Below are 16,515 nucleotides of genomic sequence, written 5' to 3'. Positions count from 1 at the left end.
ATGACAATGAATGAATTAACATTTTATGTGTCCACAATCTTTCTTTAGCAGTAATGTGGAACTTCTATTTCAAATTATTTGTATCTCTAGGTCCACTGTTTTAAGGTGCTTTCTTTGTCTTAAGGCTTGGCCAACGTTAATAAAATATAAATATTTATACTGACCTTTGAATTGTTAACTGACTCAAGCAATAGCTTAGCAACTGCAATAACAGAGGAGGTTATCTCTAGCATTCTGTTCTTACCATGCTATTTTGCTGCCAGAAGTGCTATGAAAGGCTTCAGAAAAAATCCAATGGCCAATGGTGCACAGGGACTACAACATTTTTAAAGTTTACTTCTAAACAAACTGGCTTGCAGTGACTCGTGGTGCTGTGCAGTAGTATTCCTATTGTGATTCAGGATAGCCTTGTAACTTGATTTCAGAATTAAACAAACTGATGAAGCTATAACACCATGGGTGTGATATTTTTGATGTTTGCACTAAACCATAAAGCTGCAGACATAATTTTCTCACAGTCTGAGTTAATGGATCTTCATGCTTTAAATGAAACCCTGCATTATATGTGTATGTGTCTTATGACAATATAGATGTGTGTACTTCAGGCAAAGAATAATGCAAATTATTCTCCATTTTAAAGTGGAAGAGACTTTAAAAATAATCTCATTCCAAACCCCCTGCCATGGGCAGGCAGAGACACTTCCCAGTGGACCAGGTTGCTCAGAGCTCCATCTAACCTGGCCTTGAACACTTGCCAGGGATGAGGCATCCACAGCTTCTCTGAGCAACCTGGTCCAGTGCCTCACCACCCTCACAGTAAAGAATCTAATCGTATTCACTTTCACTTTGAAGCCATTCCCCCTTGCCTGTCACTACCTGGCCTTGTAAAAAATCTCCATCTTTCTTGCAGGCTCCCTTTATGTATCAGAAAGCCCCTGTTAGGTGTCCCTGTAGCCTTCTCCACCAGGCTGGACAATCCCAGCTCTCTCAGCCTTGTCTCATAGGAGAGGTGCTCCATCCTTCTAGTCATCTTGGTGGCCTCCTCTGGATTCACCCCAACAGCTCCATGTTCTTCCCATGCTGGGGAAACCGGAGCTGGATGTAATGCACAAGACAGAGTCTCATGAGAGAGGAGTAGAGGTGTATTCCATTAATGCTTTTTTAGTTGATGGAAAAATATAGGCATACTTTCTTTTTTATGGCTTACAGATAAATCTGATAAACACATTCTGTTTTCTAATTAAAAACTCAAAGATGTTTTTTTGACTCCTATGCCTAGGAGGTAGGTATCAGTATCTTGGTAAACTTGAGTTGTGTTTTGTAGAATATTACCTGTGAATCCCCCTTAAAAATTAAACACCAGCACTAATTTAAAATAGTTTTGCACTGTTACACAATCAAGCAGTATCTAGTGCACTAAAAAAGCCTACAACTGTAGCAGCTGTGAAAAAATACATTATTGTGTTTAGCTGGAGATTTGTTTCATTTGCAATATAGAGTTCTGAAGGATAATTTGCGACACTTCTTTTTTTCTGAATGATGTGATGGGTTGTAGTTTGCTGCTAAAGATTTCTTAGGATAATTCTCAGAGGAAGACAGCACAACAATGTGGTGGCAGAATAGTAAAATTATAATTAAGGTAGAGTTTGATTAATACTACTCTAGAATGAAAGCTGTTTTCTTTATTTCTCTCTAGAAGTGGGTTGGCACTTCTGTAGTCAGACTGTAGCACTGATTAATTGACTGCTCTATCCATTTATAAAGTGAAGGAAAGGAAGGGAATAGTAACAACACAGGCCTCCTAGTGCTGGACCTTTTTACACCTCATAGTACTTAATTATTGTCTATTTAATTCAGGTATTTCTAGAGGCCCAACTACTTTGGTCTTTGCGAATTGCCAAGCAGCCTTATGTTACTGCCCTTGGCTGGTACTGCTGGTACTCTGAATATCTGAAAATTAACAAGGCTAGTGCAGGTTCTGAACTAGATTTCAGTTTATGCTTTGCAGCTCCAATTTAGGAACTCTATCAGTGTTCTGGTAAATATGACAGTTTTTTTTTCTCATGTTGCCATATTTAATGTTTTCTGGCCCTGCAAATTTTATCAGTTAATGTCTCTTAAGTGTATGACCTCTACAAAGTGAGTCATGGTGGTTGCAGTAAAGCAAACAGACAAATGTCCAGTCTTCTACCTACAGACTAGAGCCCCTAAAATCATCATTAAAAAAATCAAGAAAGGCTGTTGTGTCCTTCAAAGGCATTTACTCCATCTTGGGCTATGACATGTCATAAATTAATTGCCTGTGCAAATAGTGTATTGATTACTATACTGGGACCACTGCTCACTCAAAAAATAATACTATTATGGTGCTTTCTATGTAAAAATATTTTCCACCTAGAAATGCTATCTTGTAGTCTTAAGCAGAAAGCTGAGGGAAACCGATGTGCCATTAGGGGTGTTGTATGAAATCAGGCTGAAATGTGATGTTTCTTGAAAATTTCTAGTGTTTAAAGATTGAGCCAATTCCAAAAAAAAAGATCAGTGTCAGCTGTACCAAAATTTCAGAAATGTCATTGCTTGCTTTACCAGTTTCTCTCCAAGTTCTCAGGTAATTCACTTGGTACTATTTATATGCAGGGCTGCTACATTTTATTAAAAATTTCTTGTGAGATGAAACTCAAGTTCTTCAGCCCTGAGCTTTATTAAGCTAAGAACAAGCCCGCACTACAAGTAAATTTTTAGCTTTTAATTAAAATTGCTCATTTTCTGCAATAATTCAGGATACCTTTGCTCACCTTCTCATTCAAATAATATCATGTGATATCCTTGTAGACAAACTGACATGGTATGGACAAAGGAAGTGGACAGCAAGGTCCTGAAGGGCTGGACCCATGCACAGGGTTGAGGTCAGTGGCACAAAGTCCAGCTGGAGGCATGTTACTAGTGGTGCACCCCAGGGATCAATACCAGTCCTGCTTAATATCTCCATTAAAGGTCTGAATGATGGGGCAGAGAGAAGCTCAGCAGTATTGCAGATGACACATAGCTCTGAGGAGTGGGTTATGTACCAGATGGATGTGCTGCAAATCAGAGGGAACTTGGCAGGCAGGAGAACTGGGCAGAGAGGACCCTCATGAGGTTCGGCAAGGGGAAATGCAAAAATCCTGCAACCTGGGGAGGAATGACCCCATGCACCAGTACATGCTGGAAGCCCACTGGATGGAAAGCAGCTCTGCAGAGAGGGATACTGGCATCCTTGGTGGCCTACAAGTTGCCCACAAGCCAGCAATGCACCCTTACATCTAAATCAGCCATCTGTGTTCTGGGCTGCATAAAACACCTTTGTCAGTACTGGTGAAACACATCTGGAATGCCATGTCCAGTTCTGGTCTCCCCATGTACAAGTGAGATATGGACTTCCAGGAGCAATTCTAGTACAGGCTGGCAAGGATGGTGAGAGGATAGGAGCACTTCTCATACAAGAAGAGGCTGGAAAAGATGGGACTCTTTGGTCTTGGAGAAGTCTCATCAATGTGTGCAAATATCTGACAGGAAGGCGTTAAGAGGGAGCCCAAAACTTTTCACCCTACTGACAGGACAAGAGAAAATGGGCACAAATTAAAATATATTTTATCACTTGCTCAGGTTTTATACTCCTTGTTGGGCTGAACTATGCACCCACTTCCCCAGTGCTGGTCTGGCTGCCACAGAAGGCTATTCTCTCCACTAGTCACCTCAAGGCATATAACCCAATGATCCACTCATGCGTCCACACAAAGGAATATTTTTCAGTGCCCTTTTTGCTGAGATAAGATTATTTTTTTTTTACAATAATTGGCAATCATTATTTATATACTCCCTGAGATAATTATTCTTTTGGTCATCTCCTCTGATCCTCTGATCCTTTTTCTGTTGCCAGAGGGTTTGAGTCAGTTAGAGTGGTTGAAGATCAGAGAAACTAAACAGCAAGAAAGAACAGTTGGTCACTGAGTAAAATGTCAGGGCTTGAAGACAGATAAGATAATTTTCATTAATATTCAAGTGAAGTAAAATGCTTCAACCTGCAGATATGAATCTTGAAAGCTGCAGCTGCAGATTGTCATATATTGGTCACATTTCCTGTGTCATTTTGCTACTTTACTACCATATTTCTTTTGCCATACTCTGAGCACTTTACTCTCCCCAGTAGTTTAAGTTTTTATCCTAATTTATTAACTTCTAAGACGTCTTAATGAGCTCTGTATTTTTATGGTGCTGTATAGTCCAAATTGGGAAAAATATTTTATTTGAAAATATGCAACAAATGTATTTTAGACATGGGATATGGGGATGTTTGAAACTAACTAAGCACTGGTAATATTTTCCCCAAATGGATAGATTTACTGGCTATTAGATTACATAAATAGATATCAATTCTATAGCAAACAGAATCAAATTAATTTAATTTGCTCAATTCCTGATCTATGAACATGAAGAAAGAAGTTTCAGTTTAGACAGTGTTTATTTTTCTAAGGAAGTGGGGTGGTAGCAAGGTGTAGGTTGTGGCAAGAGAGTAAGAAGAAGATATAAATTAAGTTATTTAACAAGAGATTTATATATATCCCACACACTTGTATGAAAACTCAGCAGAAAGCAAGACTGTTTCTTATATTTCTAAACCAAATCAGAACTAAAATGAACTTTTTGTAGTAGAGTCTTCAGCTGAGGACATGAAGAAAACAAACCATGAAAAAGTAAAGGCATGATTTTTTTACTATAAGTTGTTTTCCAAGTTTAACTTATTAATATTAAATGATCTTTTTTAATCTAATTGTTATTACTTCCACTGTGTTGTGGGTATTTCATGTCATCAGTTCAAGATTATTTTGTCATTAAATAATAATTTTAAAAATCCCCTGTAATTTTGCTTTTCTTTCTAGAAATCAGAGTTTTAGAGCTCTTGAGTGCTGATACATCCAAATTTTGTTGATTTTGAGCTACAGGAGCATTGGACGCTCTTTAAGGCTTCCTTGCTGAACTGCTACCTAAATCTGGGGCTGGTAAAGACAAATTTTCAGGAAAATCTTCAGCTGCAGTATGGCAAAACACTAAATCTCAACACTCAAACTTGGTAGGAAAAGTCAAGATGTGAGCCAAGAATTTCATATAAATATGTGGCTAAAACAGCATATAAATGTGTGGAAATATACTTTTTTAATAAAAAAAAATATATGGAAATATATTAACAAAGAATTATTTTTAACTTATTAGTGTTTCATTAATCTTCATTAATTAGAAGAAGAAGAATTTTTGAAATTTCAAACAGAAAAGAAATGGTGTTTAGGGCATTTTTATTTTTTGTAAGTTTTTATTTTTTATGGAAAGAGGAAAAGCAAGATTTTGGATTAACTGTAAATTGACATTGCTATGTTATTTGATGTAAACAAAAAATATTTACTTTTCACTTAGATAACATTAAGGTTTGATGTTGATATTTAAAACAAAGTTCCAATTGTATTAATTGATCTGGTACTCTCTTTTCCATTAAACAGAATGAATGAAATTTCACTCTTTAAAGTAAATATGCTCCCTTGCATTTCTTTCAATTTTCTGTTTTCCAAAGGTTTAACATTGTCAAAACCTGAAAGCAGAGATAGGGAAAACGTAGCTTTTCCTGATAGGGATGGTAGAACTTTTTTGCAAGTTTGATTTTTTTATATTTCTAAAGTCTGGCACTCTGTTTTTGTACATACAATTTACAGTAGGCTTGAGGAAGAAAATAATTATTTTCAACACCTGACAAAATTATGAAGCTCAGTTTTTGGTTTTTTTTTTTTTTGGTTTTTTTTTTTTTTTTTTTTTGTTCTCAACTGTGTGCTACGGGAAAACCTTACACAGCATAGAGAAAAAAAACAACCTGTATTTTCTTTTCTCAAACTGATGCAGCATTCTGAAATGAAACTGTTAGGAAACATGTGCATGATCTCATTATAACTTTGTGATCATTGCACAAAACAATAACATAATTAATATTTTTAATGAGATCAGAAACATGAATTGCTTTAATGTTTTATTTCTGTTGCTATAGTGATTCTGAGAAAACTCTAATGCAACAACTGAATCAACTTCCTGCCATGGAAGCAATCCAAAAATCAGAACAAAAGCCTTCTACAGACTGGACATGATGTCCTGGATTGTTATCATTCAGCATACATGTCTTAGTAAGCTAGCAACCTTGCCTAGTTCTAGTCCTAGAATGCTGCAGCTTCTTGTCTAGGGGGGAGAGACCAGGTAAGTGTATTCTGGAGGGAATGTGTCCAGATCTTCCATTGAAACTTTCATATTTTCAACAGATTTAGTGGGCAACTGTTTTGACAAAGGGGCATTGCACTCTTCTTCAACAGTTTAATCTTGAAAAATGCAGGGTACCTCTCTGAATATCTTCCTGTAATGAACATTACTGACCTTATTTCCGTTCCCTCTCTCTTCTGGTCTTTGGGCATATGTCCTTTGGCTGCTGCTGAGAGAACAGCTGAGGTGAATGGCACAGGAATACAACATGGCTAGGAAAGGGTAAAGAAAAAGCAAGTTGTTGCCTGCTGTCCTAGTACCCTTGTCCCCCCCAACTGCAGCAGGAAAATTAAGCCAAGCATTCCAGGTCTTAGCCACATGTTTGCCCCATGTTACACCATCTCCTTTTGCTGTTTGCGGGAGCAATTTAAATCTATTCTGCTCATCCTTAGAACAACTACCTTCAATCTTGCCTGGGCTATTGAGAAATCTCGAACCAGTTTGGAGGCAATTTAATGAGGATGCAGTAATAGAATTGATGTCATGGATAGGCAGTTTTTATGTTACTGGTTCTCTAGTAAACTGAGAATTATTTTATTTTTATAAGAGACATACCCATATTTTGGTGAAAAGATTTGCTTTTTAAAAGGTTAGGTGTTGTCTGAAAAATAATTCCTAGAAGTCTACAGCTACAAAGGAAAACTGCAGACATAATGTCTAGTCAATTTCTGTGTTAAAAACAGGTTTGAAACTGTCAAACTATACTGTTATCTTCAATTAAATACCCTCAGTAAAGGGTAAGAGAAACACAGAAAATCACCTGGGTATTGACAGAAGTGTTAGAAAGGTGTTAAATCCATCTTCAGGGAACTTGAAGCTAAATATATCAGTCACAAAATTAAGTGATATAAGTCTGCTGGGGCTTTTTTGCCCCTGGACCTACAGTACCAAGATGGTTTGACATAGGCATAAATATTCTTGGCTGCCTTGATGCTGAGCACTGGCCTTGTGGGTGGCAATGCTCAGAAAGATGCATGTCCCAATAACTGCAGTGCAGGAGGAAGAGGGCAAAATGTGAAAGCATTCTTGCACCCTAGCAAAAGAGAATGGGAACAAAATTCTGAGAATGTGCTCAAAATTTAGATTAAGTTTCGTGTTATTCTGACTAGAATAAAACAGTAGAAGTACTGCAGGGGAAATAATGTGTATTTTGTGGTGTTACAGAAAAGATTTAAACAATCCTTGAGTTCAGCACAGCCTGGAAACGCTTTTTTAGCCTATGCAAGAGATTTCAGTGGGCCTCTCAGCCTAAAGGAATCACTTCATACCACAGAAAGTGAAAGGCATTGATAAGCTCTGGCAATCAATTTAACTACAGCGGTATTTTCCAAAACACTATTCTTAGATCTGATGTGACTGTTTCATGACAAAGGTATTCCAACAAAACAAAATCTTTCTATTCTCAGAAGACCCATTGTTATTTGTTAGTTCTTTATTTTGCCCCTGGTTATTGGCAAGTGTTTGAAAACTCCTTTGTTAAATTGAAGGAGTGTTTCACAAATTTTTTTTTTCAGAAAGAGAAATTGTATGTTTTATATCAATTTTTTCCTACCTTGCCTAGTCCAAGACATACAGAATTGAACAATTACTTTAAAATGAGAAGTAAACAACCACAAAGAAGGTTTCCATGTAAAGAGTGGAAAAACACTGAGCTCTCTGCTTTCATGTTAGCATTTTAAAATACATACTTTAAATCTGTGGAACTATAACTGTTTCTGCATATTCTTCCTACAAAGCAACAAGTGAACTTTCTTTTTTACAGATCTTTGATTCAATATTAAAATCTTAATTTAATATTAAGAAATAATCTTCATTCTGGAGACTCCACACATAAAGTTTTGTAAATGCCATTTCAATCTAGACCATGTTATTTTAACTTTGAAGTTGCAGCAAGTGCTTGCATAGGTATTTTTCTGTAGTGCAAACAGAATTCTGAGAGGAAAAGGTTCCTTTTGTACCCTACAATCTGGTTCAGTGTTGTTTTGTTCACCTATAAATTCCATGTGGCTTGTGGGGAGTGGGGCATTGTTCCCCCAGGAGAATACAAATGTCTGTGTAAATAAGTGGCCAAACTTGTTTCTTGTCACCTGGGTTGCTGCCTTGTTCTTTTGAAAGTATTAAAGTTCTTCTAAAAGTTTTTTATGCTTTTTGATATTCACATATTTTTACTGCAGTTCTCACACATTGTTCATATAAACAATGATTGTTTTGTATTTTTCTCTGTGAGTAGAGAGAATTGATAGACTGTTAGTTTGACCAGTGTAGTTGGAGAGGTGGCAGTTTCACCCTCCAATTCACTGTTACTTTTGCCATTGTATATATAGTGGAGTCAGAAAATAAAGTTTACTTTTTTGAGTTCTTTTTCTTCCCCTTTACATCTAGCATGTATGAGTAATTTCGTGTCATAGTGTAACACTGGGTTGCTGTAAAAGATAAGAACTGTCTTGGCTGTCTCCAATTTTGCCTAGAGGGTGTTGACACACACTGTGGGTGTGTTTGTGCACACTCACCTAAACTGAGTGTATTTTAGCCCACAATGAAATGAAAGTGCACTTTGATGATTGATATTCCTAATAAGTAAGAGCTTTGAGCAGATACAAATGCACTTTTAAACTAGTGCACTTCATTAATTAACAACTTGAACAGTAGGAAGGCTGGCCAGGGAGCAACTGGTCCACTTCCCTGAGCCCTGATTTGGGCTGCTACAGCCTGTTTTGCTGACGATCAAGAACCACATGCTTTGCTGGTTTTCAGTTCATAGTCTTGAGTATAAATTAAGAATTAATCAGAGTAAGTGCAAACTACTTTAGAAGAGTGTTTGTCAAAGTACTGAGAACTTGCAATTACAAAATTCTTATGGAGTCATCAGGCACCTTTGAGAGTATCCTTTAGCTCAGTCTGCCTTTTTTCCTGCTACTTGTTATACTCCACATATGTATGGTGATGGAACAAAGGGGAGCAATTTTCTATGTTATAAGGATACATACTGGGTTTCTCTGGTTGACTTTAAGTACCAGAAAAGCCATTTCAGCCTCTCCTGAGTCTTATTAAAACCTCATGTAAAACTGAGAGTGTGATCATGTAGCCATACAAGCTTTCTTGCCTTAATAAGTGATGCTCTTTCCATGATGAAAAATTGGTGGGATCAGAAGTAGATATTTCTGTTTGCTTGTTCTTAACAGAGACTCATGTGTGATTTGTTCCAGTATCTTTAACTTGGGAAGAAACTTCTGCAGGAATGAAGGAATAGATTTGTACATCTTTCTCCCACATTAAAGGTTGTTGTCTGCAGCCAGACCACCACCAAATGGATAGCAGAGTTTGCTGTGTTAAATATGCCTAAAATATGGGGAGTTGTTAGTGGTCAGTGTGTTGAGGAGTACATTTAGTGCTCATGTAAGGAGTACAGCTTTGAATGCAGCTGCAGCTGGAGCTTCAGGGTAGGCTCTGGGTGTGGGACCCCAAGCCCCAGGCAAGAGACCATGACCTGTGGCCCAGCCAGGTGACTGGATGCTCAGAGACACTTCAGGAGCTGATGACTCCAGACCTCCCACTCTTAGACTATGAGGGTGTAAAAGCCATGGGGTTCCTTTGTTCAGGGTCCTTTCCTGGAGGCACACAGCTTGAACTGTTACTTTGTTATTGCTCCAAGTGTTAATTATTTTAAGGATCTGGACATCAGAGACTCTGCTAAGGGAAACCTGGGGTTCAGCCCATAAGGAATCCTGATCTGACTGGGAGTATGGTGGGTGTAATTGCAAAGGGGCCTTGATCCCAGTTTAGGTGATACCAGAGTGCCTCCTGGATGGTCAGACAGGGAAGTCTCCTTAGCAATTGTCCTCCTTTGACCATCCAACTGTTGACTGAAATTATCTTGTAGCATTAAAAGTTTTAGTGGGTTCTGCAACACTTTACCTGTCATCAGTCACTTTTGCCACATACATAGGCAAGAACTGCTGACTGATTGGAATGGGGTGGAGCAAGTGGATATTTCAGTGAGAAAGATCTGGAGGTATCAAACTAAGAATAAGGTAGTAACAGGTTACTTTGCAGGGTCTTTCCTTTATGTTTAATTCCTTGATATTCTACTTTCCAAAACTGATAAGATTTGCAAGTCCTGATTAGCCCCAGTTAAATGATATTTTGAGGGACAAACAGTGCAGGAGTCACTTGCACATTTTGTGCTAGTGAAGTGCACAGAATTTATCAGCAGGTTACAGACTGCTTTGAGTATTCTCAGTTCAAGCCACTTTGATTTGATTTGGTCAGGAGTTTAATTAATTTTGTCACCATTTTGATGTCTATTTATATATTTACACCATTACTACATGACTAAGATCATGTAACAGCCATAGGAATGTAAGCAAAAACTGTACTTTCTGTGTTGCCCTGCTTTTTGTAGCCCTTGTATCTGCTTTGACGGGGCTATCTGCCAAGCTCTAAATGGCTGGAATAGCCACTGAACTGAAAACTGCTGTCAATGTTTGTCTGAATATGTAAGTACTTGTTGTAAATACCTGTGATGATTGGTTAACTGTAGCACTTCATGCAGGATATGCTAACATTAAGGACACAGTTTACCCTGGAAAGAACTTTTAAAAAAATTAACAACAACAACAGAACAAACGTGTAACTTTGTTTTCTAATGTATTTTTTCTTTAATTACTTTAATATAAATAATAATGTGTTTGTTTTCAACATCTAGGATGAAAGTTTATTTGATTTTTTTTCATGCATTCATTTTTTTGTCTGATTTTTCCCCCATGTACTGTGTGAGTCAGATCTGTTAGTGCAAGGTATGGATTTCTGGCAGTATCTCAAGAAATACATCATGGAATGTCATGGTTTGACACTGGCGTGATGCCAGCGCCTCCATGAAAATGTACTTTTTTAAATAATTGCTGTGAGATGTGATCAGGAACAGAGCAGAGCAGGCCCAAACTTAGTAACAAAGAAAAAAAACTTTATTAAAGTACTACTACTATAAAAACTACAAACACTAAATCCTGGATGAAGACTTTCCAAAACACCCCTCCTCCTCCCACCTAATTTCTAAACAAACTCAACAGTGAGACACCACCCAGGATCCTGATCAAGTTGCTACCCTTCAGATATTCAAATACTCAATCTTTCAAGGGAGACAGGAGTCTCTCTTGTGCCACAGACTCCCCAGGAAACACAATTGCCACCCTTGTGTTTCCATGTCACACATGGCAACCGCCCGGAGAAAATCTGCCATGGTGACACTCTCCTTTCCATGTCACAGCGCTCTCACTACCGTGCATGGACAGACTGCTCATAGGGCTCCTTTAAGGATGCCTTGCCATGGACCGAAAGAGACAACAGTTCAGTTTCTCATTTTGGGACTACAGTCCCCCCCATTTTCTCCTGGGGCTGAGGGTCCAAGAACAGAGGTCTTCTTCTCCTCTTCTTCTTCCTTGAAGATAGAGGGCTTCTCCACACCTTCTCCAACTCTCCTCTGTTCTCTCTACTCCTCTGCTGGTAATCACTGAAACAGGTCTCTTGGCACACCAATGCACCACCCTAAGTGCAGCTTCTGTTAGGAGAATTTGGTTCAGTCTATGGCTAACAAGAAAAGTCCAACCACAAGCCACTCCATCATCTCCTTCCAACTCGAGAATTTCTTCTTCCATCATCTCGGATCCCAGACTGTCTCTCTTCTACTTCAAATCAAGGAGGAGTAATATTTTACAAAGCCCTCATTTCTCAGGAAAGGGTTAAAAGCTCAGACTCTCTGGACGGCTGATATCTCTGCCCAGCAGCCGATTCCCAAGGCTAAGGCTGGGCACCTCCCCCCCCCCCCGCCTTCTCCTCTGCACCGGCAAAGTTACAGGTGCCGTCCGGACTCTCTATCTCTTCCCTCTGGGGGGTGATGACAAAGACATCTCCGCTTCTCTCCACCCTTCCATCCACAGGAGCTGGCTCGGTTCCAGTCCTTCTACCCCTCAGCTCACCTCGACCAGGCCTCATGGCTTCCCCTCCCCCACCCAGCCCCATGGCTGGGCAGGGGAGGTCTGCACAGCACCCTGACCGGAACCAAAAAAAGCGAGCTCTTGGGAGTTCTTGCTTTTAACCCCCTGTGTTCTCAGAGGCGTATCCCTATCTTCAGTGGTCACTTCAGGTGCCAATATCCAAACTTGACCACTGATTGGTTTGACTCAACTTCCTGAAAAAATCACTTCCATGTCAAACCACGACACAGAATCATATGTTTGTTGTTCAACTGATAGCACTCATGTTTTCTACAACCCACGAAATAAATAAGCACCTTTAAAGAATTTTGGTGAAAACTCTTGAGATAGAGTAGATAATAGTTTTAAAGGCAATTTTTTTTGTTTTAGGTGGTTCACAGACTTCTTGTCATCCTATACTTATTTATGCTTCAGAAATATTGCCTGGAAACTAGATAAAAGCAGAACAGCTTGTATAAAAACATGGAGGCACTGAAGTGTAGATCTTATCATTCCAGAATGAGTTTAAACCACAGCCACCCAACAAACAGCTGAATTAAGGTGTGTTCAGCAGTTTAAAGCTATGTATCATATGGATGTCAAAACATCTTTTCATGGCAACTGTTAGAGGTTGTTTCTTCTTTATAAGGAAAGGCACCTGGCAAGAGCAGTACTGAACAATTTAATTACAAAGCCCTTAAAGAAGACAGAAATAAATCTGTAAATGAAGATGTGTTATTTTCAGTTGTGACATTTATTGACACTTGTTTTAATAGAGACTCATCAAGTTGTTTGTTATGAATAGTTCTCATAGCCTTCAGAAGCAGTCTGTAATCAGGGTAGTAATGAGGAGCCCTGACATTTTTTTTTGCATTGTTCTTAAAAGTAGCCCTTGCCCTGTACCCTCTGGGAGTATATGTAGTTTCAATGTGCATAGAAGGAAGAATTATTTATCAAGAGCATGAAGTAAAATTTGCAATCCAACAAATTTTTTCACAAAATTTTCAAGGGAGACCTGAAAACAAACAAATAATTGCTTGCAGTTTTGTTGGATTTTTTAATTAACTGTTTATTGGTGCATTGTATTGTGACCTATTTAGCTCGTAGTATGTTTCTACATAGCTGCCCTTTACTGGTTCAGTATAAATGCTAATTTTCTCTTGTGTATGCACATACTGTCTCTCATGAAATGCTGCTGGGGATATTATTTTTCCAAGAGACCAGTCTGACAGTCTTTTCGACTGAATGGTTGGGGTTTTCTACTGAGCTGTGTCTGGAATTGGATTGCTGTGGAATGTATGCAAAATAATGACAATTTCTCTATAATAATTAATAAAGAGTCCAGCCTAATGTCTGCTCCTGCTTTGTGTGTTCCTGATACAAATAAATGAGGAATTTTTTTAAGGCCTTGTAAAAGCACTAGCCTCTCTTTTGCACCAGCCCCTGATGGCTCACCCTTCAATTACTCAATTGTTTGGGTTATGTTTACTAGTCATTATTGACCTCTTTGTTAACATAGCTACTGTTGACATCACTCCCTAGCCAAGAGAGATAAGGCCTTATGTTCTGTTGCATCATTACAGGGCAGCTGTCCAAGTGCAAATTGTTCATCTATATTTGAAATATTTGTCTTTTGAGCTTCGTAATGAGACTTGTTTACATGGGGGAGGGGAGGGGAAAAATCCTTTTAAATGAATGAAGTAGTCTTGATATTAAACCCCACAATAATTCAGTTAAATAGCAAGGAGAATGTGTTTTCCAGCTGCTGTTTGTAGATCCCTGTTGCTAGGGTGCTTGATATCACAGAGTATAACCCTGTCCCATTGTTATGATCTGCCTATCCTTGCTTTTCTTCACAACAAGGTTAAAGACTATACCCTCATTACTTATCTGATTAGAACCAGCTTAGAAAATTAATGCTAAGAGAAAAAAATCTTATGAAGCTCATGTAATCATCAGGATGTAGGATTTCATTAATGAACTGCTAAACCTGTGAATGACTCATTGGAGAGGTAGACATGAAAACCTGCCTTGCTTGCATTCATTTTATTGACTTTAATTAGGGGAAACATGTCCTTCGGTGTGATAACTTGCTGCTATAAGAACAATGTCTTTGCAGAAAAGGGAAGATTTTGCCCTTTAGAACAAGGCTGGCTTTTTGTGTCTTGCATTAAAAGCATGAGTCATTTAACTATGTAGTCACTGGACAACTGGATCATACATTTCATTGCCTTTATCTATGCTAGTAGCTTGTAGAAGACTGTTCCTTCTCAGTTCACTCAAACATCTCCTTGGTATTGATTAACCAGTGTCAAAATGTGTCATAGGAACTGCAGAAAGCAAGCAAGAGCTTTTCCGGCAAAAATCCTGATACTTTGTGCTCTAAATAAATTAAACAACAAAAAGGAAGAAAGTAACACACCTGTATCTGAAGGAAGGGAAAGCAGAGGTCAGAGAAAATATCACAGGTTTATTCACAAGTTACCAGAATACTCCTTTGGGCTTCTAGTTTTCTCTACTTGGTAATTATGTCCCATTGTCTTCAATGATAAACCTTGTTTACAATTCATGAGCTGAATCAATCCTTCCCTGACCTCATTAGTCCAGCTGTTGGCTGTATTCTAAGCTATGTGGCTGCCTAGTTGCATCTGACATGCTCTTTCTTCTTCTACCACCAGTCAGGACCAGAACAGTTCACAGGGCTTTAAACTCCCAAAGAAATCCAACTGCTGTTCGTAGGGGCTGTAAATCCCCTGGCTTGTTATAATCCCTCAGTGCAGTGACATGCACAGTACTTGAAACTTTGAAGTGACAAGATTGGGGCTGTTATAAAGCTGAGAAATACACATGCAATCAGCCTTTTTAAGATCAGATATTTTGATTAAAAATGCTTTAGTCAGTTTTCTTAGTTTTCATTGCATTGATGCCTTGCCATAAAGAATTTTCATCAATAAATTAGCCTTCTTTGAAAGATACTCTCTTAAAAGGAGATTTTGAACAACATCCAGTTACCTTGCTATGTCTGCTCTGTTTGGGTGTATACTGGCCCCAGATTCATTGTTTGTGATAAGACAATTTCAGGGTTATTCTTGTGTTTTTACATGAGCAGTAAGTGTTCTAGAAATGGCTCTTAAGAATTATTTGTTTATTATGCCTCTTTGGCTATACTTTCTCTTTTTTCTGCTTATGTCAAAACATGGGGGCAGGAATGAGAAACTAAGATTCAGCTTGTCATCTGCTGGTCACCATCATTTGAATTAAGGTGGTTTATTACCTCCATGTGATCACTATAAATCTGACAGATAATATCAGACTGTTATTAAGTTTGTAGTTGTGCATCTGCCATACTGAGCACATTTCGGTCAGAGGGCACCATTGATCCTTTTGATTTTTCGTTTGTTTGGACAACTAAAACCTATTTGAAGAGATGAATAACAGGCTACATCATAATGTGACCTGCACATGAATGACTAAAGAGCACAGACCCAATTGCAGAGGGGACTTGAAAGAAAAACCCTTTAATGGATAAGTACAGGGTCCAGCTTCCATCACTATCAGTGACTTATCAATCTCCTATTATAGATAAACATAAAATGCCTGTAAATGCGCTTCACACATTCTCTTAGCTGTATGTGTGCAATATAAAGGCAAATTTAAAATCTAAGTGACCAGTTCTGAGGAGACAGAATACTAGTCCAGGAGGATCATTCTCTGGTTTGACAGGAATTACTTGAAGATTATCAAGGAACATCAAACTGAGTATTCCACCATGAGGATGCTCTAACTACTCTTAAAGTTCCAGTATTCATGGGCTTTTAAAAAATACTCCTCTGAAAAAGTATAGTTGAAAGAGCCACCATCAAAAACTAAGCAGCTCTGCAAGAAGGCTACCAAAGTTTTAGGTTCCTATAATTTATTAAAATCCTTAGCTTTAAAATGTCCCAATTGCTTACAACCAGTCCAATGTCAAATCATATGGTAACAGAGGGATTAAATTACCAAATTAAATTCCAAAATAGTTCTTGTCTGTACAGATGTGGCTAAAAATAGCTGACATTACCGGTTCTTAGTCTTGTCAGGAATTGTTTGTCAAATTAAGCAAGCTTGTTCTGATATTTTTCCTGACATCCAGCACAAAAATGATAAAGCAGGACCTGTGTAATTCATCTTAGAACAAGTTCACAGGTCTAACAGAGCAAGACATCTTTCTTCA

Source organism: Anomalospiza imberbis, chromosome 1 (genome assembly GCF_031753505.1).
Source record: "Anomalospiza imberbis isolate Cuckoo-Finch-1a 21T00152 chromosome 1, ASM3175350v1, whole genome shotgun sequence".
NCBI lineage: Eukaryota > Metazoa > Chordata > Aves > Passeriformes > Viduidae > Anomalospiza > Anomalospiza imberbis.
This window is presented reverse-complemented; position numbering follows the sequence as displayed.